Source organism: Rhipicephalus sanguineus, chromosome 11 (genome assembly GCF_013339695.2).
Source record: "Rhipicephalus sanguineus isolate Rsan-2018 chromosome 11, BIME_Rsan_1.4, whole genome shotgun sequence".
Classification (NCBI taxonomy): Eukaryota; Metazoa; Arthropoda; class Arachnida; order Ixodida; family Ixodidae; genus Rhipicephalus; species Rhipicephalus sanguineus.
The window spans coordinates 137,471,358-137,496,450 of NC_051186.1; positions in this window are offsets into that span (position 1 = coordinate 137,471,358).

Genomic DNA, 25,093 nt, shown 5'->3' on the forward strand with positions numbered 1-25,093 from the left:
GCGTCTTCGCCTCCATCGAAAATGCGGCCGCCGCGGCCGGAATTCGATCCCGTGACCTGCGGGTCAGCACTCGAGCACCATAACCTTTAGACCACCGTGGTGGCTCTAATAACTCATATTAGCAAAAACTTTATGGCGAAAGGTGGGAAGGAAAATGTATACAATGACGATGGTAGTTCGTAATAACAGCAGTGATATTTATGGTTAATTAGGAAAGGTGGCAAGTAATAATGCAGGAAAGAGGGGAAATTATAAGGGCTCGTTTTTCTTTGCTAGACGAAACATTAATTAGAACTAACAGACAAGAAAGCCAAGTAAAATATAGGGGATGTTATGTTGTAGAAAGTACAATGTAAATGGGAAGAAAGTAAAGTGGACGAAAAAATAACTTGCCGCTCGCAGGGACCGAACCTGTGACCTTCGAATAACGAGTCCGATGCTGTACCAACTGAGCTACCGCAGCTGCAGTCTACCCGTCCACTTTATGGGGTATTTATGTTCATTTTTCAATTAGGGAGCGCCGGTAGTACCCATGGCGGCGAGTGTGGAACACTTTTTCTGCTTGCTGGCGTCATGACGCACGTGACGGGAGCAGGCATAAAAATTGTGTTCCACGGGTGCACAGCTGGATGAAAAAGGTTTAGCATGTAGAGGCAAGAAAATGAGTTTGTCGGCAGTTGCCGCCAAGCGGCAGCATCGGCTCTCTTAAGTGAGGGATGAAGAGGAGGATATGTGTAACAGCTCTGTCGGTAGTACTCCAGCGTCGCGTTGTAGGTTAGTGGTTCCGTCACTGCGTCGTCTCGGTTGGACAGCTTTTCCTATGGTGCCCGGCCGACCTCGGGCAACCGCATGAACGCGTTCATTACCATGGAGAGAGGCGTGTCCAGGAGTCCTGATGACACGCACCGGACGTAACGCGGACGGCGAAAGAGAAGACATGATATCGTGTGTATATGCAGCCACAAGTCCTTGAGCGAAGGCAGGGCAAGCAGCCTGTGAGTCTGTCACTATGCTGACAGAGGCGTCATGTGACAATGCCGTGGCATGGACAATGGCCAGTGCGAGAGCTCCCTCAGCCGAATCACTGTCCGTAGCGCGAAGTGTAGCAGACACCACAGGGGCGTCTGCGTCGTCCATCAGGGCTAAACACATGGCGGGCTATTTTGGGTAGCGTGCCGCATCAGTGTAGAGGACTTGTAAGTCTGTGGTGCCATCACCAAAGACGTGTGTCATGGCCTGAACTCGGGCAAGTCGACGAACGGCGTGGCGGCGGTGATTCATGTTGCCTGGAATCGGAGCCACTTTAATTAGAGCTCAAATAGTGGGAGCAAGCCTATGTTGCTGTACTTGTGTGGGCTTTCCAGGAGTGGGGTGGCCAAGACGAAAAAGTATGGCGCAGCCCTGACAGGTCTGCGTAAGCCATTGGAGCTGACTGTTATGTTGGGCCTCAAGCAGTTTGGTTACGGTGATGTAGACACCGAGTTCAAGGAGGCGTTGCGTAGATGCGTGTAGAGGCAAGCCGAGAGCCGCCTTCACCGCCGTCCAAGAAGGCTGTCCATTTTTTTGGTTCGAGCAGGTGTGAGATTATGATAGGGAATGTGATAGGTGAGCCGGCTAACTATGAGTGCTTGTACTAAGCGGAGGACATCCTTCTCACAGAGACCCCTTCTGCGATTGCTGATGCGGTGGATCATGTGTGTAGTTTGTGTTATCTGCTGAGTCAGGTGTGTAGTGTGCGAGGCCTTGCCATCAGACTGAATGTGGAGGCCTAAAATACGAAGTCGAGGTACCTGTGGGATAGGACGGCCATGAAGAAACAGTGAAATTCCAGGAGAATCCTCGGTTTTATGGCGCCGCTTGTGTGCCAATAACAATTCCTACTTTTCCACTGTAGCAGCATACGCTTGTGCAACAGACCCAGCTTCCTGGAGAGCCTTCCGAATGGTCCCGTCTTTCCTTCGGTTGCCCAGTTTGTATTATCATCTGCATAGATGGCATGCTGGATGTTGGGAATTTGTTGTAATAATGGAGGGAGTCTAGCGATAGCCACGTTGAACAAACTTGGCGAAAGGACTGAGCCCGGTGGTTTTCCTCTGCCTGAGAGACTAATGATAACTGACCGGAGGTCTGCAATACCAGTAGTGGCCGTGTGACCAGAAAGAAAGGCCCTGACAAATTGAAGGTACGCGCCCCACACTGGGATGAAGCGAGATTATAAAGAATTTGGTGGTGGGAGACGTTGTCAAAAGCGCCCTTGAGATCTTGGGCCAGAAATACCCGGACCTGTTTGAAGTGGGGCTATCCAATATGTCCTCCTTAAGCTGTAGTAAAACGTCCTGTGTACAAATACCAGGATGGTAGCCGAAGAGTGTATCCGGAAAAAATTCGGCAGATCCCACGCGTTGTGGGAATCAATTTCATGCGAAGCAATCAGCAGGTATTTTTATGCCGCATTTTAGGGCTTTGAGCCAAGCGTTACTATGTGGACCGACGTGTTTTTGTAAGTGTAGTAGCTGTGTGCATATCGTGGGCTTACCAGGCACGTCGACAACACTGGCGTTTAAAGGGTAACTTATGGTGCGACGTAACGTCAGCCCTCACGTTAGAGTAAATAGGTCAGTATTACCGAACCTAAGTGCACTTTATAGTGCAATCGTATAAATGTCATACGTAACTTTAGTTAATGTATTCCTCCGGGGTCGAGCAATGCTTCGATATATCTTTTAGAATCATATGCATGCACAATGCGATATTTATTGGACTGCTATAAAAGCGGAGCCAACACTAGAACCACAGACGTTAATCTGATATGACGCCTGTATCGTAGGAGTACTTATGTAGTGTTTATTGCTTTCTTGTAAAAATAGATAGCCAGCACCACAACCACAATTGACGGTGCACCGCGATTACGCCTACATAGGCTGTTTTTCGAAACCAGTTGATAGACCTGGCTTGGCTCTGTGGAAGTATTGGCCTCGAGGCCCACCACTGGAAACGCCGGCGCCACCGTCGGCGTGACGTACTTGGCAGGATCACGTGGTCTCCGCGGCCGCGTCGGCTGCTTGTGGCGCACTGCCGCGTGCTTTGAAAACGAGTTTCAAGTCCCACATGCACTGCGGTCTGTTCAAATTCGGAAGTTTTCTCTCATTTTCTACTCAAATGAAACCATTTTAATAGAGTGGCTGCCTCCGAAGGCGACGAACATGGGGCTCTACCGCTCGGTGCCGCAGCGCCGCGCTTACGCAAAGGAGCCCATGTGTCAGCCTGCACTGGTAACCGCGGGACAAGAAACAGCGTGAAGCATGGGTTGTAAAGCTAATAACCGGCAAGCAGCCATCCGCTACGAGTCTTCTGTGCAACAAGCACTTCCGCGACGAAGACTTTTGTTACTGCGTCGGGCCCGCGATGTTCGGTGAGTAGCAGACAGCGCGCACTGAGACGATGGCTCGCGCGCGCTTCCCGCCGGCAAATGATGCTTATCTGCCACAGGATGGTAAAAGCGCTACATTTTACCACGTGCGATGCCATCTCAGAACCCTCCAATGCGACCTCTTGATCGTCGGCCCCGTGCTCAGCGTCCACAAAATCGGCTGCAGATGCGCAAGTCATTGTTTAGATACGTTGAATTAAAAAACGCACTAGGTCCCTTATGCATTCGTTAAAGATGACTAGAAGGCGAAAGCCATCTTCTTCTTGTCAGTCGATGTACTGATTTTCCCGCGTTACTGTATTTTCTTTCTTTTTCTAGACGTCGCATGCTACTACATGCTCGGTCTCGTAGACTGGTTCTCCTTCCACCAGCAATCTCGAAGTGGTGAAGCTTTAGTCTATGAATTTGTTGATCACAGAGAGCGGCAAGTTCACTGGAATGCAAACGGAACGATAATAAGGAGCATTAAAAAAAGGCGTCGCATTTGCTCACGTTTTGTGTGAGCACCAAACGAAACGAATGCGCTGAATAAAGAAACAGAAGCAGCGGCATTTGCCCGCTGAGAAGACCGATCAATACGCAGTGCGAGACAACTTGTCAAATGACATTGAAACGTACCCGAATTTAGACCGAAAAAGAAAAAAAACACTGAATCGTCGGGACGGCAGATTACAAAGTTGTCATGCGCACCGAAGCCGCAGTTGTAAGGAAATTGTTTTTGAACTGCTCTGATAGCGTCCGCGCAACAGTAGTTGTTTGTTTACTCACAAATTCTCATGTTTTGCGGCCTAAAGTTCACAGCGCGGTGCCAAAACGCGCTCGTAGCAAAAGCGAAACCATCAGTACGAACATACATGCAGACGCTCATACATGTAGAGGCACCGTCAGTCGTCGCGAACCCGTGCGATCGCTGGCTTGAGGCTTCTTTCTGTTATGCTCCGTTTGGTTATACAGGCAGTCTACTCTAACGAGATATTTCACATAGTTTGCACTCAGCGAGTGACTACCTTTCACGCAAGAAGCCGGTTCAGGGTCTCCAACGCGGTGACAGCGCGAAGCGGGTGCTCGGTTTTCTGCAAAGAGACAGCGACTGTAGACTATCTTGTGCTTTCAGTTCGTCGAAAATGATTATCTTGACAGTAAAGAACACAGTTCATTTCGAACGTACTTACAGAAATGCCCTGGAGGGCTTCCGCGAGGTGTTTTTGTAGGGCGCCGACAGCAAAACCTATGGAGAACGCGCCGGCGGCATCCTGCCTAGCACGCAATCGAGGCGCGTCCGATAGAGGGCGACTCCGTAACTCCTCGAGGCCAATACACCTGATTGCCACGCAGAATGCTTGGGTTCGATTCCTGTTGGGATCCTAATTCTAATCATTTCCATTCGTGCGGTCAACGCTGCCGATGTCGGGTTTTCTTAACGCCCTCTAATTTAAATTACCACTGTCTGCTCTCGCCGTTCCTCGGTAGACATAAACTGTCAATCATCTGTGGGAGAAGCCCACTGCGCGCTAGTCGCGTCTCTCAGGACTATATTTAATAAAGTTCCACCATCCATCCATCTGTGGTGCATACCCGTACACAGCGGGTATGTGCCACACGTGTCTGGATGAAAGGGTTTGACGACGTACGCGACAGGATTTTCAAGTTATTCATTTCATGACACGACAGTCATATTCGTCAAGTCCTCTTACCCTCCCAAGCCAATTTTGGTCTAGGCCAAGTTAAGGAGGCGATCATGAGAGCACCCAGACGTAGGCGGCTAGATAGATAGATAGATAGATAGATAGATAGATAGATAGATAGATAGATAGATAGATAGATAGATAGATAGATAGATAGATAGATAGATAGATAGATAGATAGATAGATAGATAGATAGATAGATAGATAGATAGATAGATAGATAGATAGATAGAAACGCTCAAAGTGCCAAAGGTTCGCTAAGAAATGCTTCGCATTTAAAAAGTGAGCGTGTTCGAGAAATGGCTGGAGTCGGGAGAGAACTACGCGTTCAAAGAGTTTAGCTACACATGAAGTTAAGGATATAGGTCGAAGATTCTGGAGGGATAGCGGCTTGCCAGGCTTTGGAATAAGTATGATATCTGGGTGTCGCCAATCCTGTCGTAGCGTGTCGTTATTGAAATGTTCGTTGGAGAAAGCGGTTAAATGCTCGATGGCCTGGTCATCTAAATTACGCAGAAGTGTGTACGTAAAGCCGTCAGCCCCAGGTGCTGTGTTACGCTTAATGCTTTGGAAGGCCGCCCTAAGCTCTGCTTCTGTAACGTTGTCATCTAGAGGTGTATTATGTACGTGTGGATAATCACGTTAGGCGGGACGGGCGCCCGTGGTTACGGCACAAGGGAGACAGCAGTGAATGCGAAATCAAAATATTCTGCGAAGTAAGGCTAGTAGATCACTCCTTTAGCATGAGGACTCACTTAACTCAAAGAAAACGCTGGCGTAAGTAAACGCGGCTGCTGCAGAGAGCGAAGCGACATTCGTGCTGCAATGTGGCTTCCATGCAAACTTTTGGATGAGATACAACACGCACAAAGTTATTGACCGTCGGCTGATCCCCTATAATTATCAGGCGCGCGTGACCGCGGGCGACCACGTCAAAGTACGCAATTTATCTGGGAGTCACGCAGCCCCCGTCCCCCGCACCCCTCCATCTACCTTTCGCGCGACTGAGACGGCCGGCTTGTTTCATCTCGGCTAGAGCGACGCCCTTCGGCAGTGCTTACGCGCTTTCTGTCGCACATAGAACATACGACGCGCGGGGCGATGTTATTGATTCGGACTTTATACAGAACATGACGGCGGCGGCAAAAATGAGCCGGGTGTGTCTATATAATTGTCGCATAAAAAACGGGACGAGGTCATAGGTTTACAGTCTAAAATGCTATGCACTTATATGCGTATTCTCGACTAGTTTCTTTCATTTGGTAAGTCACTGCGTTCTTAGAAAAACATCAGTGAGAAACCATTTCATTCATTGCTTTGTTGAAAACAACTCAACAACTAAGGGAATTACTAAGCAGTAATCAGAATAAAAGTGACCCACCAGCTTTGAGCATGACTCAGTCGGAGTGACATTCAAAATTGTCAATTGACCGAGTTAGTTAAGCTTCATACCATGGTTCCTGCGTAGACGGTGGTTCAGAACTCTGTAATTGATTGTTTCATTCAACGACGGAGGCAGGAAGGTAGCAGATTTCACACTGTCGCACAAGCATATCTAGTGAAAAATCTCATATGATCATGCTCGTATGACCATACGTAATCTCGTATGATCCTACGAGGCCACATATGATTCATGTGTGTTCATACGAGACAATTGGATACGAGGGATATGTGTCAAATGAGAATTTTCGATAGGAATGGTTCATTGTCAAAATCTTCAGTAGCTCTTGTGCGCACTCCTTGAAATTGGTAGCGTTCCGTAGATGTCAATCTTGCGACATTATTGAAGCTGTTCATTGCCGCTTGATCATCTGCTTCAGATCCTGCCATGAACGTGCGCCAAGAAATCACGGCTTCTTTAAAGTATGTTGTCACTAACGGTTACGCATCTTGCATACGGGCTCCACGACGTTGTTCCGCGAACTACTACTCATTTCTGTTCAAAGCGCGGGCGCAACATTTTTATCGCTCGTGAAGATTTTCCAAAGAAAAAGATTTTCTTTTAAGGAAGAGATTCGCGCGCTTCACTTCGTCGTCGTACATGCAGAGAGGAATGCAGTGGTATAAACTATAACGCACAGTACTCTATCGAGGTAGTGAATATGTGACGCCGCCTACCTACGCAGCCATGTGCAAATAAGGCCTCAGGTTGAACCGTTCAACAACCATTTGCTTCCGATGGCATACAGAAGAGAAATAGGTCACAATTTCGCATCAAAGGTGAAGCGAAGATGCGGTAGCAACAATTCGGAATGTTAGATGAAGAAAGGCTCGCAGTTACCTGCTTTAGTAATCAACCTGGGCGCAAATGAACGACACGCTGCGTAAGGAAAGGCAGCCTCTGCAGCGAGCGAAGGGACCTTCGTCGCAAACCGAGCGCTGAGAACAGCGCGTAGACGCGAAGGTAAGAGCCGTCTGCGGATCTCTGTCAAAAGAAAGCGTGCGTTATCGCGCCCGACCGGGCAAGTACGAAGTTTCTGCAAGAGCCACGCAGACTCCGCGCCCGGACCAACCCCTCTGCTTTGCATCTTTCGAGCGACCATGCACGCGACGAATCACGGCCGGCGAGTTTCCGCAACGCCTGAGCCGCGATCGTCGGCTGCCCTCGCACGCTCTCCCTCGCACGTAGAACATACGACGTGCGCGGTGATGTTATCATTTTAGACTACGTACGGAACCTCACGGTGGCGGCGACGGCAAAAACGCGCCGGAAGTGTCCAAGTAACCGCTATCGTTATGATAATATTTGGTACCGTTGAGTGCAGCTCGGCTGGGTGTAGAAAGCAAGAAGCACGAACGTGTCGGCGCAACTTCGTATGTTTGTTTCCTGTGCAAACGTCGTTCATGAATGCTTGGCTCTCATAAAACAAAAGAAAAGTGCGGTGCATGTAAAATGGAAACAGCCTTGAGTGACAGTGTTGCCTCGTGAACGACACAACCTTGATGTCCATGCTCAGCTTTAGCAGTAAAGTATATTACGAAATAACAAAAAATAGGCCGCCATCCCCCCTGCGAGCGTGAATGTCCAGCGAAGCTGTATTAAGCACCACACATGCTGATAGGTGTGTGTGTGTGGGGGGGGGGGGGGTATGTTGCATTATTACTTCATCATCATCATAATTTATTTACCCTGAAGGGCCCCTCATGGGGCATTACATAAGGGGCGCGGGTAACAACAGGTAACCACGGATTACAAGGTTACATCACATAAATACTTCCGAGTAATGGTAGTGATACTGGCTTTGCGGTCGCTGTGGTAGGCCGTGATTGGCTCCGCGACTATTTTCAGCAAGGCGAATTTGTTCCTTTCGTACACCATTGTATTCACGCTGGTCTTCTGGTTTCGTTAATTTCCGTGGTCGACCCATGACAGTCTTAGAATGAACTGAATGAGTTGCTAGACGACTCTCGCTTTCATATTTGAAAGCGTGAAACAGACGCGGGGAGAAGGAAGGGCCGTTTGACGTCATTCGAAGCCCTCGTGTGAAGTGCAAAGCAGCTGCGACCTAATCTTTACTGGGAACGCATGGAAGGGTGTTTCCATTGTTCACAGGCGCCTTATCATCCAGCATGCTTTTGAACAGTGAAGCTGTTTAGCAAACCATTCCTTTTGAGTCGATCGCAGAAAACTATCATCATCTGAACGGGTACGTGTCACTGTGCGGCTGCCTGAGAACGAGCACAGAAAGAAAGAGAGAATGAAAGAAAGAACGAAAGAAAGAGAGAGAGAGAGAGAGACAAACAGAGAGACAGAAAGAAAGATAGAAAGGAAGGAAGAGAAAGCAAAAGTCATGCCGCAAAAAATATTCTTCGCGAGACGAGATTCGAACCCGTCTACCCTCGATCCGAAGGCGAGCGTCCGAACCACTAGCTTATCCAGGCACGCAAGCAGAGCATAGCATATATAACTTTGTATAGCATAGTGTAGCAAGGAGGTGGGAGAGGGAAGTAAGAGTGAGGAGGAGAGGTGTGATGATGAGGAGGAGAGAGAGTAAATCGTAGCATTGAAAGAACGAGAAAGAGGGAAATGGAGAGAAAGAAATGCAGAAAGAAAAAGAAAGAGAGACAAAGAGGACATGAACGAAAGAGAGAAATAAGTAGAGAGACAAAAAGGACAGAAAAAAAGAGGAAGCAAGCATCGCGCCGTCAAGCGACCAGATACCGCACCACCTGGCCAAGCCGCGCATGTGCAGTAGCTAAGCCACGCCCACCGACGGAGACATCGCGCGCAACCTCCACTCTATAGTGCTCTGTATATCTACGGCTCAGTGTTTTCGGAGTTTATTTGCCTTGAAATTCAGAGGCTGTTTCTCGGAGTTTATTATTTTTTTGGCGGAAATTCGGCGTTTACCGGGGTTTATTCCTCGTAAACCCGCATTTTCCGAAATTCGGTGTTAATACTGTTTCTCCATCCCTTCACTTCTGCTCACTTCCTGTTCATTTACACTGTTAGTAATGCTTTTGATGTGCGCTGCTGTCAACTCGCCAAAAAACACACTCGGGGGGGGGGGGGAGGGGGGCAGGAGCTGATAGAGCTGCTCCTCGGGTTTTTCTCCCAGCCTCCCTCATCTTTTTCATGAAAAATAAAGGCTGTATTATTATTATTATTGTTCTCAGTACTCCGAAATCTTAGATGAAATGATATCTGAAGACGAAAATATGCGAACACATATACATACAAGCACAAATACTTGAATACACAACACCTACGTTTGTTCGTATTAGAACCTTAAAGCTTTTCGTAATAGACGCAAGCATATTGCGACACGCGTTTATTAGCTTTATTTTCCTGTGTTCTGATGTCGCCCGCAAACAGGGCTGCCACTGACTTTCGAGTCAAAGTCGCCAAACGACGAGGAAGAAGTCGCCAAAGGTCGCCATTTTTTTCATATTTCGCCAAAATGTCGCCACTCTAGATATGGGCGGCGTACCAAGCAATAAGAATTTCCTCTTGTGGCGACCACTGCGCACAGACCTACGCAGCCTCCGTCTCGTCACTGATTAGCCCGGCGTGACACAGCTACTTGCTTCAACACGCTTCCGATAAAAGACAGCGCCACGCAGTTTCGTCGGAGGCTTACGTCACCACTACTGGCTATATAACCCAAGCTACCAAGCTTGGTTGCATGTTTGTTTCTCTACCCTTCCGAAGCGCAGCATCGGCATGCTTGCCCTGCTGCTGCTACCACGTTAATAAACATCGTTTTGTTTTATGTTGGGATCCGTCCTTCACGACTCCGCATCCTACATCTGGTGACCCGGAAATCGAACTGACCGCACCGCCATGGCCGACCCAGAAGACCTCACCGCTCTCCGCCATCAGGTACAACAACTCCAACAGGAACTACTGACCCAGCAACAGCAGCAAGCTCGCAACGCTCCCACAAACGAGGCTGTGCCCACCGGACCCGCAGCTGCTGAAGCCACCCCGCACGCTGCTTCCTGGCGTGTTGCTCTCAAGCTTCCGCCGTTTTGGGCGGACTCACCCGAGGTCTGGTTTGCCCAGGTCGAGGCCCAGTTCTCCCTGGCGCACATCAACCAAGACCGGACCCGCTACGACTACGTCGTCGCCCACTTGGACGCACGTTACGCCAACGAGGTCCGGGATATCCTCGCAAACCCGCCAACGGCTAACGCGTACGAACACCTGAAGACCGCACTTATCCATCGCTTATCACCCTCAGAAGAACAAAAGATACGACAACTGCAGTCCGCTGAGCTCGCTGAGCGCAACCCTTCGCAGCTCCTGCGCCACATGCGTGCGCTCGCGGGCAACATGCACGTACAGGATTCTTTCCTGCGATTGCTGTGGCTCCAACGACTCCCGCCGCACGCCCAGGCAATTCTGCAGGCACAGGTCAGGCTACCTCTCGACGAACTTGCGGAAATTGCTGATCGCGTCGTCGAGGCCTCCTTACCGCAGTTGTCGCCCACCACCCAGGCTGTCGCCGCACCGCTGAACACCACGGAGCTTGCGCGACCTATCGACGACATCGATCGACGGCTCACTTCCATCCAGCAACACCTGGGTGAACGTCTTTCGATGAGACAGCGCCGCCATTCGCCAAGCCGCGACCGAAACACCACCTCATTGCCGCAACCTGACATCAACGGTCCGTGCTACCACCGACGCTTCGGCGACAAAGCCCGGCAATGTCGTCCACCTTGTTCCATGGGACATGCGGAAAACAACAACGGCAGCTCGTAGAGACGGCCGCAAGCTGCCAACCCGGAGGCCGTCGCATCTTCGTCACCGACCAGATCACGAAGCAGCGTTACCTGGTCGACAGCGGTTCCGACATTTGCTGCTACCCGCGATCTCACCTTCAAGGCCCTCACTTGCCGACATCTTTCGAGCTCAGCGCGGCAAACCGGTCCACAATCAAGACGTACGGCTCGCTGCGCCTGCACATCCAGCTCAAGAACTCACGCCGCGACCTTCACTGGAACTTTGTCATCGCCGACGTCGCCGAGCCAATCATCGGCTCAGATTTCCTGGCTCACTACAACCTCCTTCCGGACTGCCGCAACGACCGGCTCATCGACGCGACAACGGGACACTCCACGCCAGGCCAGCGAACGACCGCCCAACAGCCAAGCATCAAGGTACACAGCATCGATGACCACTCGCCGTACCATGCCATCCTCGCCGAGTTTCCCGGCTTGACACGCCCAAGCGGACTGGCACGCAAAGTGCAGCACACCACCGTGCACTACATCCGGACCTCTCCAGGCCCCCCAGTTTTTTGCCGTGCCCGTCGCCTTGCCCCAGACCGCATGCGCATAGAGTCAAGGCAGAGTTCGAAGCCATGCTCCGAGAAGGCATCGCCCGTCGCTCCGACGGCCCATGGGCCTCGCCACTTCACCTTGTCCCAAAGAAGACCGCTGGCTGGCGACCATGTGGGGACTACCGCGCCCTCAACGCGCGCACCATCCCGGACCGGTACCTCGTCCACCACATACAGGACTTCGCCCATCGCATTCATGGCTGCCACGTCTTCTCTGTGCTAGACCTGGTGAAGGCTTACACGCAGATACCCGTCAACCCGGACGACGTCACGAAAACTGCAATAATCACCCCGTTTGGCTTGTTCGAGTTTCCCTTCATGAGTTTTGGCCTTAGGAACGCTGGGCAAACCTTTCAGCGCTCCATCGACGAAGTCGTCCGTGGCCTCGACTTCTGCTTCGTCTATCTTGACGACATATTGATCTTTTCACGTGACGCCGAAGAACACCACGGGCACCTTCGTCTGTTGCTCCAACGCCTCGACGACCACGGCCTGCTCGTCAACGTCCAGAAGAGCACGCTCGGCGCTTCCACCGTCCATTTCCTCGGCCACGAAGTTTCGTCAGAGGGAACTCGACCTCTGCCTGAGCGCATCTCTGACTTGCAAAAGTACCCTCAACCCACCACCGCTAAAGACCTTCGCCGTTTCCTCGGCATGCTGAACTTCTATAGACGCTTCTTACCGCACGCCGCCGACTACCAGGCGCCCCTTCATGGTGTCCTGGCTGGTCTACGTGGAAACCAACCCGTCACGTGGACACCAACGTTAACGAAAACGTTCGAAGAATGCAAAGCGGCCCTCTGCACCGCCACGCTTCTCACCCATCCCGTGCCAGACGCTCCCTTGGGACTCTTCACGGACGCATCTGGTTTCGCCATCGGCGCCGCCCTCATGCAACGCGTGGACAACAGCTGGCATCCCTTGGCGTTCTTCTCCAAGAAACTCGCAGCTCGGAAAACGGCCCCTTCCACCGCCAGTTCCGCTGACGAAACCACGACAACCGCCCCGACAACTTTGCCAGCCTACTACAGAGAACTTCTGGCGATATACGAAGCAGTGCAGCACTTTCGCCACATTCTCGAAGCGCAGCACTGCACCATCTATACCGACCACAAACCTCTAACGTACGCCTTCTCTCAACGTCGCGATAAACTCCCGCCTGTTCAGCAGAACCAACTCTCGTTCATTGCACAGTTCACCACCGACATCCAACACATCAGCGGGAAAGACAACATGGTCGCCGACGCGCTTTCACGTGTAGCCACCATCAGCTCGGTGCAAATAACAGCAGACATCCTCGCCGAGACTCAGGCCACGGACGCCGAGCTGCAGGAACTTCTCAAGGGCACGTCCTCACTTCAGCTAAAAGAAGTCCCCATTCCAGGGTCGGCAAGAACTATCTGCTGCGACATGTCGACAGGACGAAGCAGGCCCTACGTGCCCCTGTGCCATCGCCGTGGTCTTTTCAACCAGCTCCACAACCTCAGCCATCCCGGCATACGTGCCTCTACACGCCTCGTGGCTGACCGCTATGTCTGGCCCTCCATGCAGCGGGATTGTCGCACGTGGGCGCGCTCCTGCATTCACTGCCAACGTGCAAAAATCACCAGGCACGTCACGTCCCCACTCGGAACATTCGCTCAGCCCTCAGGTCGGTTCGAGCACGTCCACCTCGACATCATAGGACCATTTCCCCCGGCAGGACCCTACCGCTACTGCCTCACCACCATCGACCGCTACACTCGATGGCCCGAGGCATGGCCTCTCGAGGGAATCACCGCGGAAGACGTCGCCTCGGCCTTCTTCTCAGGCTGGATTGCCCGTTTCGGCGCTCCCCGCCGCGTAACCACCGACCTAGGACGACAGTTTGAGTTTCACCTATTCAGGCTCCTGGGATTGACCATTGGGTTTGAACGCTTGAGGACCACGAGCTACCATCCCTGCGCCAACGGAATGATCGAGCGTTTTCACCGACAGTTCAAAGCCGCCATTATGTGCCACCCGGACTCAACCTGGCTCGAGGTCATCCCAGCTGTCATCCTCGGTCTTCGCGCCACCTTCAAGCCGGACATCCATGCTACGCCAGCAGAGCTCGTCTACGGGGAACCACTCCGTCTGCCAGGTGAATTTCTCGCAGCTCTGCCATCCAGCACTACGTCAGACCCCACCGACTTCGTCGCCCGGCTCCGACGCACCATCGCTGCCTTACGCCCGTCCCCTGCAGCCCACCATAGCAAGCCCACACCTTTTGTGTTCAAAGAGTTTGTGTTCATCGTGCACGCATGCTTTCCTCCGCGACGACACCGTCCGCCGGCCTTTCCAGCCACCCTACAGCGGACCCTATCTAGTCGTCCATCGCGACGACAAGAACTTCACCTTGCGCTTGAACGGGAACGACGTCCGCGTCTCGATTGACCGACTCAAGCCCGCATACATCGCGGCGAACGAACCTGGCAGCGCCACGCTTTCAACTGGCGTCCTTCCACCGACGTCGCAGCCCGCTCCTTTCACGACACGCTCTGGACGTTTGGTATGCCTCCCGGATTTCTACAGACCCTGAGGGCTCTGCACTCCGCGGGGGGGGGGGGGTGATGTGGCGACCACTGCGCACAGACCTACGCAGCCTCCGTCTCGTCACTGATTAGCCCGGCGCAGGGGCGTAGGCAGAAATTTTTTTCGGGGGGGGCACCTCCTTGATCTGTAGTGGGGACGAGCAGGCAGATGTGGTCGAGTGTCATTTTCTGCTCTGTATGCTATGGCAAAAAAAAATTTCGGGGGGGGCACGGGCCCGGTGTGCCCTAATGTGGCTACGCCCCTGGCCCGGCGTGACACAGCTACTTGCTTCAACACGCTTCCGATAAAAGACAGCGCCACGCAGTTTCGTCGGAGGCTTACGTCACCACTACTGGCTATATAACCCAAGCCAGCAAGCTTGGTTGCATGTTTGTTTCTCTAACCTTCCGAAGCGCAGCATCGGCATGCTTGCCCTGCTGCTGCTACTACGTTAATAAACATCGTTTTGTTTTATGTTGGGATCCGTCCTTCACGACTCCGCATCCCACACTCTTACTGATAGCCCCGTATAATACAGTTCCATCCAAAACCCTTCCATTATACTGACGTTTTTCAACGCTGAACGTTTAAAGAAGTCTATAGTGTTAAGTCCGAGCATGGTTGCAGAAAGCGATAGGAAGAAACGTGTCGTAGGTATACCGTACATTCATCGCGTATCTCACAAGGGTGATTCCACGTAAGATCGAACAAACGATGGCTGGTCGACCTCTCAAATTTATTTCAAAATTTTATATATTATTGCCTGATGAGTGGAAAGAAGAGATCCGCAATTTGTTTTGCCGCCAAAAATTTTTTCGAACCACAGAAAATCAATAATGACGAAGAGGTGGAGTGTAGCGCTCATCCGCTCTGCTGTTCTGGCCAACTTTCGTTGTGAATTGCACAAAATATATTAAAGTTAGGTAGCTGAAATTTATTTACCTAAATATATGCATGTTTTCGCTTCTGCTCAGGTATTTTTAGTTTTTATGTGTAGTGTAGATGTTTTTATAAAAAACCTCAAAATTGGCCCAATCGGCAAAATTTCCTTTACTTTGAAGGTCTTTATCTCAAAAAAGCCTTGTAGCAGAGCGACAAAAATTCTGCATTACGTTCTTCGCATTCTTATCTACCAAAGTGCCAAATCTTGTATTTATATAACTTTTCAGTAAAGAGATATGATCGGGCTAAGTTCAAGAAAACACCGACCAATGAAAACTTCTGACGACCATTAAAAAAACCCATTTTTTAAATTTCTTAAACTTTGTCCACTTATTCTCCTCCACATCAGCTTTCACAATCATTAAAAACATGTTGCATAATGTCGTTGCACTAAAAGTTACGGCCCCTCCAATAAGACCCTTAGGCAAGGAGTGGCAATTCAGACTTCTTGCCCAGCAAGTGTATAAAATTCAGGTAGGATTGAATTTCCTTTTATTAAAAGACCAGCAGTACCAAAAAATGTGTCGACAGCACTGAAAACGTTAATTTTGAAATTATTTAGTCACTGCAGCGGCCACGAGCGCGGAGCTACCGAGTAGGCGCGCGCGCACCCAAGATGCTCGTTGTAAGAGACGGCGCAGTGAGAGCTCGTTCTCGCGTCCTCAGACCGATTGAGTTTGAAACAGCAACACCTCTCGGGTGACTTGAACGCACGTGCACTGGAGCTTCGCTATTCTATCCGCCCTCTGTTCGCATCTCAGCTAGGCGCTGATAACACGGCGGAGATGGAAGCAAGATGAAAACTCTATAAGGGAGCTATGAGCTCTCGCTTCACGCACGCTGCTGCCACGGAAACTGCGCTGCGCCAGTTGCGATCAGTGGAAAGCATGAACGTGGCGCTCCAGTGGCAAAGGAAAATGTGGATTGTCAAAGGAAAGAAAGGCAAAACTATCGGTAACCGGATGCGCTTGTCTATATGAGATGTCGGCAGCAGACGGCATGAACTGGCCGAGCGTTCGGTGCGCTGTTCATACTTCATTCGGCGCGGATAGTTCTTGTGCTTTGCTCTTACTCTACTCCTCCTGTGCGTCTCATGACGAGAAAGTATAGCTCTGAATGAGTCTATTGTGGAGACTACCTTTCGAAGCACAAGAAGCTTAAAGGAATACTGACACGAATTTTAAAAAAAATTCGGATTGTTGCTCTAAATAAAAATACTGGTGTCGAGAAACCTAAAACGACTATTGTGGTGCCTGGGAATGCATCCTATATATTTTAATTAGCGCCACCTTAAAAAGACACTTTCGGTTTCGATATCGAGGGGGTGGCTTCTCAGTGTCGTTTTATAGCAGTGTGACGTCACGGAGATACAGAAATTTGCGACGTACTAGCGGGAAATCCGTCATCTGCTCGTGGTGCAATAGACAACGATGAGTGAATTGTCGTCCAGTGACCCTGACAGTGATTTCTACGATTTAGGCTGCATGCAGGACGCAGAACTCGCGAACTCGGAGGAACTGTCTTGACTTGTCGGGGTAATGTCCTTGCAGTGTGGCTGGCTTGCAAATGCTCAGCGACGAAAACTTCAAAGTCAAATTAAAATATTTTTACGTGTTCTCTGACTCCAGTGTGTGGACAGCGTGGACACTGCATACCAACGAAGCAAAAAAATGTCCCTTTTGCGATGTCTCAAAATCGTGTCAGTACTCCTTTAATTATTGCAAAGAAGCCAAAATTCGGCAGAGTTACCGACCTAGACATAAATGCTTTGAAGGAACGTTTAACGCCCGAAAGATCAGTGACTGTCAGTGAGACGGACTACTTGTGCTACGCGTGCTTTTGCTACCATTGCAATGAAAGATCTTCACGGAACGCACAGTTTAACGATGACATTCTTATGCCCCCTGAAAAAGAAATCGACGCAATTAACCAGATCACTGCGACTACCGCTGCACGTGCGTTCAAGTCACCCGAGAGGTGTTGCTGTTTCGAACTCAATCGGTCTGAGGACGCAAAAACGAGCTCTCACTGCGCCGTCTCTTACAACGAGCATCTCGGGTGCGCGCGCGCCTGATCGGTAGCCCCGCGCTCGTGGCCGCTGCAGTGACCAAATATTTTCAAAATTAACGTCTTCAGTGCCAGCGACACCTTTTTAGGTATCTTCTGGCCTTTTAATAAAAAGAAATTCAATCCTGCCTGCATTTTATACACTTGGCGGGCAAGAAGTCGGAATTGCCCATCCTTGCCTAAGGGCCTCATTGGAGGGGCCGCAACTATTAGTGCAACGACATTATGCAACATGTTTTTAATGACTGTGAAAGCTGATCTGAAGGAGAATAAGTGGACAAAGTTTAAGAAATTAAAAAAATTGGGTTTTTTTTTAATTGTCGTCAGAAGTTTTCATTGTTCGGTGTTTTCTTGAACTTAGCCCGATCATATCTCTTTACTGAAAAGATATATAAATACAAGATTTGGCAGTTTGGTAGATAAAAATGCGAAGAACGTAATGCAGAATTTTTGTTGCTCTGCTACAAGGCTTTGTTGAGATAAATACCTTCAAAGTAAAGGAAATTTTGCCGACTGGGCCATTTTTGAGGTTTTTTATAGAAACATCTACACTACACATAAAAACTAAAAATACTGAGCAGAAGCAAAAACATGCATATATTTAGGTAAATAAATTTCAGCTACCCAACTTTAATATATTTTGTGCAATTCATAACGAAAGATGGCCAAAACAGCAGAGCGGATGAGCGCTCCACTTCACCTCTTCGTCATTATTGATTTCCTGTGGTTCGAAAAAATTTTTGGCGGCAAAACAAATTCTGGATCTCTTCTTTCCACTCATCAGGCAATAATATATAAAATTTTGAAATAAATTTGAGAGGTCGACCAGCCATCGTTTGTTCGATCTTACGTGGAATCACCCACAAGCTAAAGAAAGTAGGAACTAGATATGGCGTTAATGTTGTTTTCACGGCTGCCAATAAGCTAGGTAAGAATAGACCTTTTTCAAGCAATCCCAGAACCCCCCGCGGGCGCGCGAAGCACTATGGGAAAAGTGTGTACGACGAGCCCTCCGGCTGTTCCGTCGCTCGCTGCTCGTGGCGTCGTGGGAGCACCAAACGAAAAAAACGCTTCGCCGCTGGTTGACTATTATTCAATCCTAAATACTACACGTCTGAACGCACCTGCATGTATCTCTACGCATGAAATGCGAAAGGAATGATGCAGTCAGTGTAGGTATTGCCGAGCGAATGCATACCGGATGTAGCGGCATGCGAGTTATCACGTGCCGATACATGCAGTAAAACGTGCCATCGTGAGCAATGTGAGCTGGAACACCTAATTCGTATTTATTCAATGATTACTTGTTCACAAGCCGCTATGGTATATTGCCGCGAGTCTTATATTTCATGAGTGTAAGCTTCACCCACAAAGACTCTGGGCAACGCGCTGCGCAGGCCTCGCCGTGATGTGTAGGAAGCTTCGCGATTGTTTTGGAACAATCTGTTAATATTGCGCGCCGCACGAGAATGTTCCAGCTTCGTCGAGAGATAACGCCGCCACCAGCGATATCGCTGGAAAGTTCGATAGCGCCTGTATAAAAGCCAACGCGCTTGACTGCTTGTCAGTTTATCGACGGACGACGCCCTGTTCGCCGCTATCATTGTACAGCGTGTATTGCTGTAGTTCTAGTTCTCATTTTCCCGGCGACCAGTTCGGCCAAATAAACAGTTTCATTCTGCAAACGCCGACTGCTGTCTTCGTCGACGTCACGACCACGTGACATCTGGTGGAGGTGCTGCTTCATGATCCGGACACCACCGCGGAGCGCTGACCCAAGCCCAAGCCGCGAAGAAGACGACTCTAAGGACAACCCGAATCCTCGAACCAGCCGCCGGCAGAAGGGACTACAACCAGAGTACGGGCTCCTTCCCGAAAACGCCAGGCAGCCGAAGACCGTCACATCGATCGCCGAGACGATGACTGACGCAGTGCCCCCTACGGCGATCGTGATGCAGCCACCCAGGGAGCCGCCGACGTTCCGTGGTTCGCCATGTGAAGACCCCGAGACTTGGCTCGAGACCTTTGAAAGGGTCTCAACATTTAATAACTGGAACTGCGAGGACAAGCTGCGCCACGTATACTTCTGCCTAGAAGACGCCGCGAGGACTTGGTTCGAGAACCGAGACAAACATGGGATCTCTTTCGGACGACGTTGCTAAGCACGTTCACGAGCGTGGTACGCAAGGAACGGGCCGCGGCTATGCTGGAGACCCGTGTGCAGCTGCCCAATGAAAATATTGCCATCTACACGGAAGAGATGAATCGCCTGTTTCGACACGCCGACCCAAGTATGCCCGAAGAGAAGAAAGTGAGGTTCCTCATGCGGGGTGTCAAACAGGAACTCTTCGCTGGATTGATAAGGAACCCGCCGAAGACGGTCGCTGAATTTGCATCCGAGGCTTCCACGAACGAGAAAACGCTTGAGATGCGAACGCGGCAATACAACCGCAGCTTCTCGGCTACAAGCTACGCCGACGTTCAAGCCCTAGGACCCGCTGACCTGCGTGAGATGATTCGAGCAATCGTGCAAGAGGAGTTGCGAAAAATTCTGCCTCCGTCGCAACCTCAAGTAGAGTCCATCGCCGACGTCGTGCGCCAGGAGATCCAGCATTCACTCGGCGCGCCTCAGCTAGCAGAGCCGCAGCCGCAAGCTATTAGCTATGCTGCTGCAGCCCGCCGTCATGCTCTTCCTCCACGCCCCCGCCAAGACGCCACACCGCCGCAGTACCGTCGCCAGACGCCGCCGCCGCCACCGACGCCCTACCGACCACCTGTCGGCCAGCGCAACACCCCGAGGAAGACCGATGTCTGGCGTGCCCCCGACAACCGCCCGCTCTGCTACCACTGCGGAGAGGCCGGCCACACGTACCGCCGCTGCCAGTACCGACAGATGGGACTACGCGGATTCGCTATCAACGCGCCGCGCCCGCAGCCAGGCGAACGGCCGCGCGACATCAACGACTACCTCACCGGAACACAGTGGCAAGAACGACGACCTTCCCGCTCGCCGTCGCCCGGCCGCTACATGTCACCGCACCGCCGGCCGTACACTGGCCCAAACCGGGGCCGGTCGCCTAGCCCGTATCCGGAAAACTAAGGGCAGCAACCGATGGAGGTGCGGTTGCTGAACGACGAAATGCTGAAGATCCTCCGCCGTCGACGACGACGCCGCGACGAAGTTCCGAGCCCCCGCCGCACGCCGAACGACGTCCTGAAGACGAAACTTTGCGACCGGAAGCAGACCTGACGACGCAACGCGGAAGCAGTGGTGCAAACCGACGCAGCCGTGACCCGACGCCGCGACGTAACCGCAACGCAAGACGGCGGACTAGCGACCTCGACGTTCTGATCGACGGCCACAACGTCACCGCTCTCGTCGATACTGGAGCCGACTATTCCGTCATCAGTGGGCCGTTCGCAGCACAGTTGAAGAAAGTTAGGGCTGCTTGGGAAGGCCCCGAGATCCGGACCGCTGGAGGCCATCTGATAACGCCGATTGGTGTCTGCACGGCACGAGTCACCATCAATAACCGGACTTATCCTGCGAGCTTTGTAATTCTACAAAACTGCTCCAGGGATGTGATACTGGGAATGGACTTCCTAAGTGACCACGGCGCCGTCATCGACCTGAGGTCTGAATCGATAACACTGAACTCAGACAAAGCGCTCCCGCCCCACGCGATGCCAGGCAACCATGCATTGAATGTGATAGAAGAGCAGGTGACCATTCCGCCGCGCTCCAGCGTCATTATTTCCGTCGGCACCGAAAAACCTGCGAACCTTGAAGGCGTCATCGAGGGCGATCAGCACCTACTCCTGAACCGTCAAATTTGCGTCGCACGAGGTATAGCCGAGCTGCGTGACGGTAAAGCAAAAGTAGTGCTGACAAACTTCAGCCACGAATATAGGCACCTCAACTTCGGTACGACGGTTGCCTACATCGACGAATGTGTAGCCGCCAGCGATGCTTTCGCCCTCTTCGATGCTGCCGAACCTGCTTCGACGAATAGAGGTCCCGAACCGGATTTTGACGTCAACCCAAGCCTTCCGAAGGCCAAACAAGACCAGCTCAAAACCCTGCTCTTGCAATACAAGGACTGTTTCTCGTCGTCATCGCGGGTCCGACAAACGCCCCTTGCGAAGCACCGCATTATAACAGAAGAAAATTCTCGGCCACTCCGTCAGAGCCCATACAGAGTTTCTACTCGAGAGCGCGACGCGATAAAGAAACAAGTCCACGAGATGCTATGCGACAACATCATCCAGCCGTCCAAGAGTCCGTGGGCGTCACCCGTGGTGTTAGTGAAGAAGAAGGACGGGACACTGCGCTTCTGCGTTGATTACCGGCGCCTGAACAAAATCACTAAGAAGGACGTGTACCCCCTCCCACGAATAGACGACACCCTGGATCGACTTCACAACGCGACGCACTTTTCGTCGATGGACCTCAAGACCGGCTACTGGCAAATCGAAGTCGACGAGAGAGACCGAGAAAAGACTGCCTTTATAACACCCGACGGCCTCTTTGAGTTCAAGGTCATGCCTTTCGGTCTTTGCTCGGCACCTGCGACGTTCCAGCGTGTCATGGACACCGTACTGGCCGGATTGAAGTGGCAGACGTGCCTTGTGTATTTGGACGACGTCGTCGTGTTTTCCTCGACCTTCGACGAGCATCTCCGGCGGCTTGAGGCAGTACTTCAAGCAATCAAGGCCTCTGGACTGACCCTGAAGCCAGAAAAGTGCAGATTCGCGTATGACGAGCTGTTGTTTCTAGGTCATGTGATCAGCAAGTCTGGAGTGCGCCCAGACCCGCGGAAAACAGCTGCTATCGCCGACTTTGCGCCACCCACCGACAAGAAGGCCGTGCGCCGATTTCTCGGCTTATGTGCCTATTACCGACGCTTCGTCAAAAACTTTTCACGGATTGCCGAACCACTGACGCTTCTCACGAAGAATAACGTGGAATTCAAGTGGGAAACGGCGCAAGTGCAAGCCTTTCAAGAACTTAAACGACGCCTGCAGACGCCACCCATACTTGCGCATTTCGACGATTGCGCCGATACGGAAATACACACCGACGCAAGCAGCGTAGGACTCGGTGCCGTCCTTGTGCAAAAGACTGACGGGCTTGAAAGGGTTATCAGTTATGCTAGCCGGTCACTATCAAAGGCAGAAGCAAACTATTCCACAACAGAAAAGGAATGCCTTGCCATTCTCTGGGCTACGTCAAAGTTTCGCCCCTACCTCTATGGCAGGCCCTTCAAAGTTGTCAGTGACCATCACGCCTTATGTTGGCTAGCTAACTTGAAGGACCCTTCAGGTCGTCTTGCACGATGGAGTCTGAGGCTTCAAGAATTCGATATTACCGTCGTGTACAAGTCTGGACGAAAACACTCTGACGCCGACTGCCTGTCTCGTGCCCCCGTCGACGCGCCGCCGCAAGACGACGACGATGACTGCTTCCTCGGAACTATAAGTGCCGACGACTTCGCCGAAAGGCAACGGGCCGACGCGGAACTGGGGGGCCTTATTGAGTACCTCGAGTGCAAGACCGCCGTGGTTCCGAAGGTATTCAAGCGAGGACTGCCGTCGTTTTTCTTACGGAACGGCGTTCTCCTGAAGAAGAACTTCTCGCCACTTCGAACCGACTACCTTCTCGTCGTGCCCTCATCATTGCGACCAGAAGTCCTCCAGGCCCTACACGACGACCCGACGGCTGGACATCTCGGTGTTTCCCGAACGCTCGCCAGAGTACAGGAAAAATACTACTGGCCACGCCTTGCTGCCGACGTCGCCCACTACGCTAAGACTTGCCGAGATTGCCAGCGACGGAAGACACCGCCGACTAGGCCAGCGGGACTTCTGCAGCCAATCGACCCACCTCACCGGCCGTTCCAGCAAATCGGGATGGACCTACTGGGGCCGTTCCCGACGTCGACTTCCGGCAACAAGTGGATCGTCGTAGCGACTGACTACCTCACCCGCTACGCCGAGACAAAGGCCTTGCCCAAAGGGAGTGCCGCCGAGGTAGCCAAGTTCTTCGTGGAGAACATCGTCTTGCGTCATGGCGCCCCAGAGGTCCTCATCACAGACAGAGGTACCGCCTTTACTGCGGACCTAACTCAGGCGATCTTGAAGTACAGCGAGACGAGCCACCGCCGCACCACCGCCTACCACCCGCAGACCAATGGCCTCACCGAGCGTCTAAATAAGACCATCGCCGACATGGTCGCCATGTACGTCGACGTTGAGCACAAGACGTGGGACGCCGTCCTTCCGTATGTGACCTTCGCTTACAACACGGCCGTCCAAGAAACGACGCAGATGACGCCGTACAAGTTGGTCTACGGAAGGAGCCCGGCGACGACGCTCGACGCCATGTTACCCAACGTCACCGACGAAGAAAATGTCGACGCCGCCGCTTACTTACAACGCGCCGAAGAAGCTCGACAGCTGGCCCGCCTGCGCATCAAGACTCAGCAGCACACCGACAGCCGTCGCTACAATCTTCGACGACGCTTCGTCGAGTACCAGCCCGGCGACCGTGTCTGGGTCTGGACGCCAATACGACGACGCGGACTGAGCGAGAAGCTTCTTCGACGATACTTCGGACCGTACAGGGTACTTCGACGTCTCGGCGTACTCGACTACGAGGTTGTCCCCGACGGCATCACGAACTCCCAGAGGCACCGAGCTCGACCCGAGGTCGTGCATGTGGTGCGCCTTAAACCGTACTATGCTCGTTAGCGCACCTGAGGACTCTAATGTTTGCTTTCTTTATTAGTTTTCTTTAGTATTGCATGTATTCATGTTCTGTTTTTAAGCATCGGGACGATGCTTTTTCAGAGGGGGGCATTGCCGCGAGTCTTATATTTCATGAATGTAAGCTTCACCCACAAAGACTCTTGGCAACGCGCTGCGCAGGCCTCGCCGTGATGTGTAGGAAGCTTCGCGATTGTTTTGGAACAATCTGTTAAGATTGCGCGCCGCACGAGAATGTTCCAGCTTTGTCGAGAGATAACGCCGCCACCAGCGATATCGCTGGAAAGTTCGATAGCGCCTGTATAAAAGCCAACGCGCTTGACTGCTTGTCAGTTGATCGACGGACGACGCCCTGTTCGCCGCTATCATTGTACAGCGTGTATTGCTGTAGTTCTAGTTCTCATTTTCCCGGCCACAAGTTCGGCCAAATAAACAGTTTCATTCTGCAAACGCCGACTGCTGTCTTCGTTGACGTCACGACCACGTGACAATATAATGCCATAGCGGCTCATGATCAAGTTTAACCAAACTGTAGAGAGGTGTTAGAGTATTCAGTTATACAGATGATTATTTGATTTTAATTGACAAGTCACGCGCTGTACAAAGAAGTGAGCACATTCTAAACGTGTTTAAAGAAAAAGGGATGGGACTAGAATTAACTTGCGAGATGCCTTGCTCTGATAATTTGCAGTTTCTTGATACATGTTTTTAAGTTTCACTGCGGAGCATGTTTTCAGCGAAACCGGTGTTTAATTTCGCGTCGGCGCATTCGAATGGTGTTAAACGAGGAATTGTGATGTCATGATTACGCACGGCGTTGGAAAAAAGCTTGCGCACAAAAGATGAGCAGTAGTTTCCACCT